The 8,399-nt window shown below is 38.7% G+C and overlaps 1 pseudogene; it reads right to left on the bottom strand.

Moving 5' to 3' along the window:
* Nucleotides 1-1,410: 1,410 nt before the first annotated feature.
* LOC149207702 (ABC transporter C family member 10-like) lies at nt 1,411-7,122 on the bottom strand (annotated as a pseudogene).
* Nucleotides 7,123-8,399: the final 1,277 nt, after the last annotated feature.

The following is an 8,399-nucleotide window of genomic DNA, read 5'->3' as shown; positions in this document are numbered from 1 at the left end:
TAAATAATAAAATAGAGCGTTCATCCATTCCATACAGACAATAACAGTCTATTGAAAGGTGGGAAAAGAACTTGCATCTACTCTATTTCAAATCCCAACAGTAATCAATCCATCAAGACCCATTTTGGTTCAAATAGGTGAACAATTTCCAAACTTGCATCATAATAGAAGGAACTGTTGATTTGGGTAGCATCGGATGTGCTCTAGCCATGAAAATTGGTGGAGAGGTTGAAACACATGAGATCTCCAAGACCGAGAATTGGTTTGGGGAAATTCCACCCGGTTAGAAAGATATTAAAATAATTAATAGTTTTAATGGAGTTCCTAAGTCTAAACTTAGGAAAATTAAAATATTAATGGGTATTAATATAAAATTGCGTGAGAATGTTCTAAAAGACATGGATCAAGCCCAATTTAATCTTAACCATTGATTAGAGATTTAATCTCGGCCATTGAAAACTCGACATAAAAAGTATAAGAGGAGGCTTGAGGTTCAGTTGGAGATATACCAAGATTTATTAGTCAGTTTGATTTTCTGGAGCAAGGTTTGCTGAGAAAATTCGAACAAGTAATCTGAGTTGCAACGAGGGGCAATGAGTGCATAGGAGAGAGGAAGAGATAGTGCCAAAGGACCAGGACAAAAGCAAAGGAGGCTACGCAGAGCCAGCAGTAGCCACGCAGAGGGCCAGAGTGACTGCACAGAGGCTCGCAGGGCCTGCGTGGATGACGCAGAGGGCCAGAGAGCCGGCGCAGAGCAGCAGAAGGCTGATGCAGGGGGCTTCTGAGTGACGCAGAGGCCAGGAGGGCTGACTCAGAGCTTCTGAGAAGCGTCAAAGAGATTTTCGTGGAGCAGACTTGCTGAATATCTGCTTCCGAATAGAGGTATGGTTGCCAGATTGATTTCTCTATTGAGTGAGCCAGTTTGGCACCCTAGTTGTACTCAAGAAGCATTGCTTAATAATAAAACCCTCAGAACTGGTGCACCAATTTTCCCAAGTTGGGTTTTTCCGGGGAAGATTGTCCAAAAATAATGGTGTCACTTGTGTGTTTGTCTATTCTTTCTGTTGATTATTTTTAGATGGTTGAGACTGCATTTGTGTTTATTTTCAGTATTTATATGGTTAAATAACTTGTTAAAAATTTAAACAAGTAGGTGAAATAAACCAAATAGTGCAGGAAGAATTTCTAACAGGTTAGACTTAGAAATTTCAACAGAGACTTTTTCAGGCCCTTGTGCACAAAAATACATTGTTCAAAGTTTTTTATGAACGAAAATTCAGGTTGCAACAATAGATAACCTAATTTTAAACAACCGGCCTCCCAGATTTTCGTAGACACCATCATTTTGATCGTTGTTACAATGAGATCTTATCTAACACGAGAATACATCAATTGAACAATAAGGTCACCAATGCTACAATTAGCCCTTCATGCAAGAGTTAAAGCATCGACCAAAGATCTCATGATCCGGGCAGAGAGATGGAAAGGTTATTCATTTAGTGCTTGTTGCATGAAGAAGAGCATTTGATGTGTGGGACCAATACTCTATCACAAACCTTCCAAATAACAATCCTTCCCTTTCCATCAGCTTCAATGGATGATCACACTCCACCATCTCACCTGCATGAATTCAAATCAAAAGCATTCAAATTAGGTAGAAATGAATAGACTCACTTTCACTACTGTCCATTTCCTCAACTGCAACAAATTCAGTTGAAACCAATCCATGCATACAACATAGAGATAAGATACAATTACAGGGCCTTACCATCACTGATGGCAACCACCATGTCACTGTCCATAACAGTCGGTATCCTGTGTGCAACGGTAATTACAGTGCAATCTGCAAATTCCTTTCTAATTATTATCTGGAGAATGGCATCTGTAGCATTGTCTATTGATGTTGTTGCTTCGTCTAGAACAAGGATTTGACTTTTCCTTAGCAATGCACGTCCAAAACAAAATAATTGTCTTTGTCCTACACTCCAATTCTCTCCATCGTTCCCCACTGCATTTTATTGATATTTTAGTGCCACGAAAAACTTGCAAATCTAATAGCGAAATTCTTGGCCTCATGTCAAATAATTCCATGACATTTAAAAATATATATTTAATACAAAATTTACCTGGTGCATCTAGGCCATCCACCTTCCCTCTTACAATGTCTCCAAGTTGACACTCGTTCAAAACCTTAATAAAGAAAGAAAATAAATTCAAAGCATTATTTACTATTGTCATTCCACATATGACAAATTCAATGAGATGTTATGTTGAATAGCATTTACATACTTCCCAAATTGTCAAATCTGAGTGCTCAGATAATGGATCCAAGTTGAAGTGAACAGTTCCTTGAAAAAGAGTTGGTTCTTGAGGAATAATCCCAAGGCGCGACCGCAAATCATGAAGCCCAATAGAGGTAGTATCCAAACCATCTATAAGGATTCTACCCCCTGCAGGTTCCACTAATCGAAAAATAGCACTAATGAGAGTGGTCTTCCCACTTCCTGTTCGCCCAACAATGCCAATCTTTTGCCCTCCCTCAAATGTACATGTAATGCCCCGTAAAACAAGGGGGTTGTTGGCTCTATATCTAATCTGCACACATATCAAAATATATTCGACTGAAAACATCATAAACCATTCAAATTTTAGTTAAAAAAAATAAATGTTAACACATTCATCTTGTTGGAATGCACAACTCAGGTACCTTCAAGTCTTGCAATTCCACCTTCCCATGCGAGGGCCAACTATCTGGTGGTCTGCAATCTTCTATAACAGCTGGTGCCTCACTAGGAATGTGCATGTACTGTTTGATGCGTTCTACAGAAACAATGTAGTTTGCAAGTGTACATTGGATGTGAATATTGGAAACCAATGACATGTTCAATGACAGACCATATGATAGTGCCATCCCAATAAAACCTGCACCAGTTCAAATGTTAGGCATCATCATCGTATACATAAAAGCATCCAGTAACAGCAGATATCTCCCACAGACGACCCTTAGTTTCATCGTTCATACCAGGATTGAAGCTGCCCTTTGGGAGTAGAACCATAGCAAGAGCAGAGGAGAAAAGAACAATTGCATTTAACATCTCTGGATGCTGAATCAACCATTCATTTGCCGAGAAACTATAGAAAAAAGGGGTTCAAATTTTTATCAATAAGGTCTAAGTTCTTCTTTAAGAACTGATCCTCAACCTTGAAAGCCCTAATGGTCATTGTTCCTGCTATGGACTCGCCAAAATGATTTGCAATAGGTGATTTCGTTGTACCATTCAGTCTCATCAGTTCTTTAGCAGAGGCAAAATAGTATTTCTGATTAAATTGAACAAACAAAAAATCAATTATAGCTTCTCTCACAATATTCATAGTGAAGTACAGAGTCTTCTCAAGAAACTTGCATGAAGTGGCGTTTTACCTGGAGTTGAAAGGTCAAATAAATCAGTGGAATGGCTACAAACAAAACTTGCCATGTTACAACAGCCACAACTCCAAGACTGCTATAAGCATTCATGGTAGACGACATGGCAAAGACAAAAGAGAAAGGAATGTCTACATCGAGAATGTTGAAATCTGAAGAAACCTAAAAAGGAGGTGGGGAAGATAAATGTCAGTAGTTTACTACCCTGTTGTACATCAAATTTCGCTTTTTGTTTTAAGGAGTGAAAAGAAAAGAAGGAAGCCCATGGTGATTACATAAAATACTTACTCTGCTCAGAACTCTTCCCAATGGAGTTGCATCAAAAAATGCCATTGGTGCTCGGAATAAAGAATGCCTCAAGCCCCCAAATAACACAAAGCAATGACCGAAGGAATAAGAACAATATAGATGTGAACCCAATGGCTGAGTACATTGTTATTAAACTTAATACACTGACTTGAAGACTTTGCACCTTTGCAGCCATCCAAATATTTCCTGAAATCTACCCAATCAGAAATATAAGATGACCGAGACCAGCACAAGAACAATATAAGAAACCTTGATTTTGTTTCAAATAGTCAATATATGGCTTCAAACCAGTGTCCCCAACTTCCTTCTCTTCCCTTTTAACTAGCTGATCCCCCTTGGGAGCTCTATTTGAAATCAGTCGTTCTTTCTGTGATTTTCTCCTTTGAATTTCTCACTCGTCATTAATCGGTTCATCTTTTGTGGATGGCATCGTGGCTGCTGATTCATTGGAACCAACAGTATTATTGTGTGCATTCACAAGCTCCCTAAATACCTCACTTGAGACCAACAGTTCCTGATATTTCCCAGTTTGATTAATCTCCCCATCTACCATCAACTACAAAAGAGAGAAACTTTAGTGTAGAAATTCAAAGAAAAATTGCCAAAGCTATGAGCATTAGATATGTTAAAATTACAGGAGTTATAATTATGTGCATTCTGTTAAAAAACTTCGTCAAAATGTTGTATACAAGAAAACAAACAGCTTCCACATGGCTAGGACAACTGTTTACTAACCAGAATAGCATCAAATGTCGAGAGAAAATCAACTTGGTGCGTTACAAGGATTATTGTCTTGTTTGATAGTGCTCCCATTATGTATTCCTACACATCAAAATCCATGATTAATAGGATCTGCAGAAGCTAAAGAAAATGAAAATCATTGCTGTATAAAGGTGCAACAAGCAAATTAGTAACAGCTACATAATAACTTTAAAAACCTTTATATTAGAAGGAAATCGCCATATTAACCTTAAGCAGGCTAGTAGTTGTATGAGCATCAATAGCACTGAAAGGATCATCCAATAGATAAATATCAGAATCTTGATATAAGGCACGGGCAAGCTGTATCCGCTGTTTCTGGCCACTGCTGAGATTGACACCTCTTTCTCCTATTTCAGTCTGATCACCGAAGGGAAGATTCTGGAGGTCTTTATCCAGCGAAGACTTGATGATAACTTCCTGATATTTCTGCTCGTCCATGGGACGCCCAAATAATATGTTGTTTCGTACTGTTCCAGTTTGAATCCATGCAGTCTGAGAAACATATGTGAGGGTGCCACAGACTTGCAACTGCAGAGGCAGGGTTGAGAACAATAAGAAAGAGAATCAATCAATTTAAATGGTTGACAATGTTAAGGTAAGGAGGTAAATAATTCATACTCACACTGCCCCTTAACTTTGGTACTTCTCCAAGTATTGCAGCTAAAAGAGTTGATTTTCCAGATCCAACTTCTCCACAAATTGCCAATTTTTGGCCATGTTTAACCTCCATATTTATGTTTCTCAATGCGGGCTTTGATGAACTGGAATCCCAACTTAGTGTTGCAAAATTGATAAGAAGAGAGTGGTCAGAGTTCTAAAGAAATACATGCTCAACCACCCGATCCTGTAATTCAGCAGCCTCAAGAAATTTGATGATATGACTTAATGAGACCTTTGCTTGAATGATAACAGCAATTGCATCAGGCATTAGTCGAATTGGTTCTTGAACAAGGCGCAAAGTGGCTATGAATGTTAAAACATTGCTTGGAGTAAGAGTTTATGTTTCTCAATGCGGGCTTTGATGAACTGGAATCCCAACTTAGTGTTGCAGAACTGATAAGAAGAGAGTGGTCAGAGTTCTGAAGAAATACACGCTCAACCACCCGATCCTGTAATTCAGCAGCCTCAAGAAATTTGATGATACGACTTAATGAGACCTTTGCTTGAATGATAACAGCAATTACATCAGGCATTAGTCGAATTGGTTCTTGAACAAGGCGCAAAGTGGCTATGAACGTGAAAACGTTGCTTGGAGTAAGAGGAATTTAAAAAAATAGCAGGTTATAAACGTTACAGTCGAAACCAAAACGGGAGATGACCAAAACAACAGCGAATTATAGGCTTTCCGAAACTGAACCGCAGATAGCCATTTGAACTCTACCTTGTGCAGCTTCTCAATACTTTCTTTGAAGCGTTCCTCCCATGCATGCAATTTCAGTACTTTCATATGCACCAGAGCTTCTGTGGTAGCCCTTAACCGCTGATCCTGGGCTGACATGAGTTCAGTTTGAAACTTATGCTATAACTTTGCCAATAGAGAGTTAAAAAGAACGGTAATGATGATAACTGCCAAGGCCGAAAGTGTGGTCCATCCAACTGCATGGAAGAGGATGCCTAAAGCAAATATAAGCTAGAGTACTGTTGTCCAAGTCTAATGAAACCAGAAAGGAAGTTCGCCAATACGATAAGCATCTACCACCATATAATTCATGATTTCTCCGGCTATATGTACCTGTTTAGCTTCATTGGACAACTTTAGTTGTTTCTAATAAATTGCTGCAATGAGTGAAGAGCGCATTTGCAGACCAATCCGTCTAGTGCCAAAATACCATTGCCTTTGAGATATGGACTCTATGGTCTTGGCAATAAAGAGTGTTCCTGCCAAAACAAATCCTTCATATTTGAATGACTGTCTACCTTCTAAAAATCCAATAAAAGCATTCAAAACAAGTGGTCCAGAAGACAGAGTAAGTATTTTGAGAAAAGCATAGAACCCAGTCCTTGCCAAATTTTTCCAGTGACAGAAAACCAAAGCCCAGAAAACTGATGGAGTGCCAAATGGGTTTTTCTGTTTTTGCCTCAACAATTCTTCTGTAAATGTTGTATAATTATTCTTTGCTTGATCATCTCCACACACACAAGGCAAATCATCTTCTTCTAGAGGCTTCTTCTTTCCTTTGGACAAAAGAGAATTCAACCACCAAAATGTTATCCTGATGAAGAATCCTGCCTTGGCAAAAGGAGTTACAATGGAATTTAACTTCAATGTTATCTAATCTTCCTCAGAAAACCTCTGGCTGGAGTTGAGATACCCATGATTTCGGTAATCCCTGCCTAGAAAGGGTTCTGACAGAAGATCATCCTCTGAACTCTTCAAATCCTTTTTCGCAGCACAAATGAGCATCAAGCAACATGCTGACCATGAAACAAGGGAAAGAATAGTGCCATAGGGAAGCTCTCTGTCATTGATGAAATTCAGTCCAGCTGAAACACAATCCATTGTTCCGAGCAAAAATGACACGATCCACCAAACACGCACAAATGTCGTTACAGACTGTGTTAGCCCACTCGTTACTGTTAATCCGAGTGTAAACCATGCCAATCCTTGCACTAAAAGTATAAGCCATTCGTGCAAGGGAGTTAAATCAAACCCATTTCCCAATTTCTCTTGTAAAAGCCAAATCCCCAATCCCAAATTAATCACACCCAAAATAATATTTATCATTGCAACACATGTGCGAAATGGCTTTCAAGGTTTCACATTTCTCAGTATGCTCGTCTGCCTTACCCACTTGATGAGAACGATGGACCAGAATGTCAACAAGAAGACTAAATGTATGAATGTGATCAGAGCATGTTTGCTGCATGAGGTCAAATGGAACGTGTGTAGTAATTCAGAGTAGAGAGATAGGGGTAAACTGCAGTTCTCTTCACAGCGTTGAGCAAGGGAAAATGCATTTGGGGTGCCACAAAAGTTGTTCCAGATCTCTGGGTTGATAAATCAATTCAATGCAAGACAATTAATAAAAAAAATTTAGAAGTTCTTGACAAATTTCATCTACCATAACAATCTTATAAACATATGAATATCATATTATATATATGCCATACGACCAGGGCCATGCTACCCATTTTGTTGCAAAATCCGTGATTTCAAACAATAGAAACGGGATAACTTAGACTGAAAATAAAAAAGTATAATTAGAGTAATGAGATTACCTATAAATATTGCCATCCTTGTTTTGTAAACCACATCCGAATGAATTTTTTTGATATTTTGATTTAGAGCTGGGTCACTAACATTCTCAATGTGGATTGGGGAGTCTGCACTGTCTGAAAACAAGTTATTGATGGTTTTGTCCTATCATATTCTCCTCTCAGAAGCTTTTAAAAGTAGTACACCATTAAACTACATAAATTGTTAAGCTCTTTCCTGTGCCCACTGCATGAATCTCCTACTTCTGCAGTCTCCCGAATGCTCCCTGAGTTTCCTAATCGACTACTCAAGGCAATAAGGGAAAAACTCAATCAGCCAAGAGAACTGAACTTTCCCCAATCAGACAGAAACCATACTCTGTCACAGAGTACTTTCCCCAATCAGACTAGAAACCATACTCTGTTACAGATTATTCAAGTCAAGTCACATTAGGCATGTCCAAGCTCTATACTGATACATTTAATGGAGGCAAATACGCCAAAGTACGCTGATTCAAAACTGTGTAACGAACCTTGGCTACTCTTAAATAGAAATTCCTTTCCTAGTAAACATCTTGGACAACACAACCTTATGAATCTATGTGACATGGGTGCCCCGTCCACCCTAAAATAAAAAACAGAACACCCTTGTATGCAAATAAAGCAAAACTATCCCAACCTGACCATCTTCAGTTCTTTCAGCAAGTTG

This window comes from Pinus tabuliformis, chromosome 1_2 (genome assembly GCF_031772625.1).
Source record: "Pinus tabuliformis cultivar Carrire ecotype Pingquan chromosome 1_2, CPIR1, whole genome shotgun sequence".
In the NCBI taxonomy this organism is placed as follows: domain Eukaryota; kingdom Viridiplantae; phylum Streptophyta; class Pinopsida; order Pinales; family Pinaceae; genus Pinus; species Pinus tabuliformis.
Note: the sequence above shows the minus strand (reverse complement) of the source record. Positions and strands in the feature narration are given on the sequence as shown.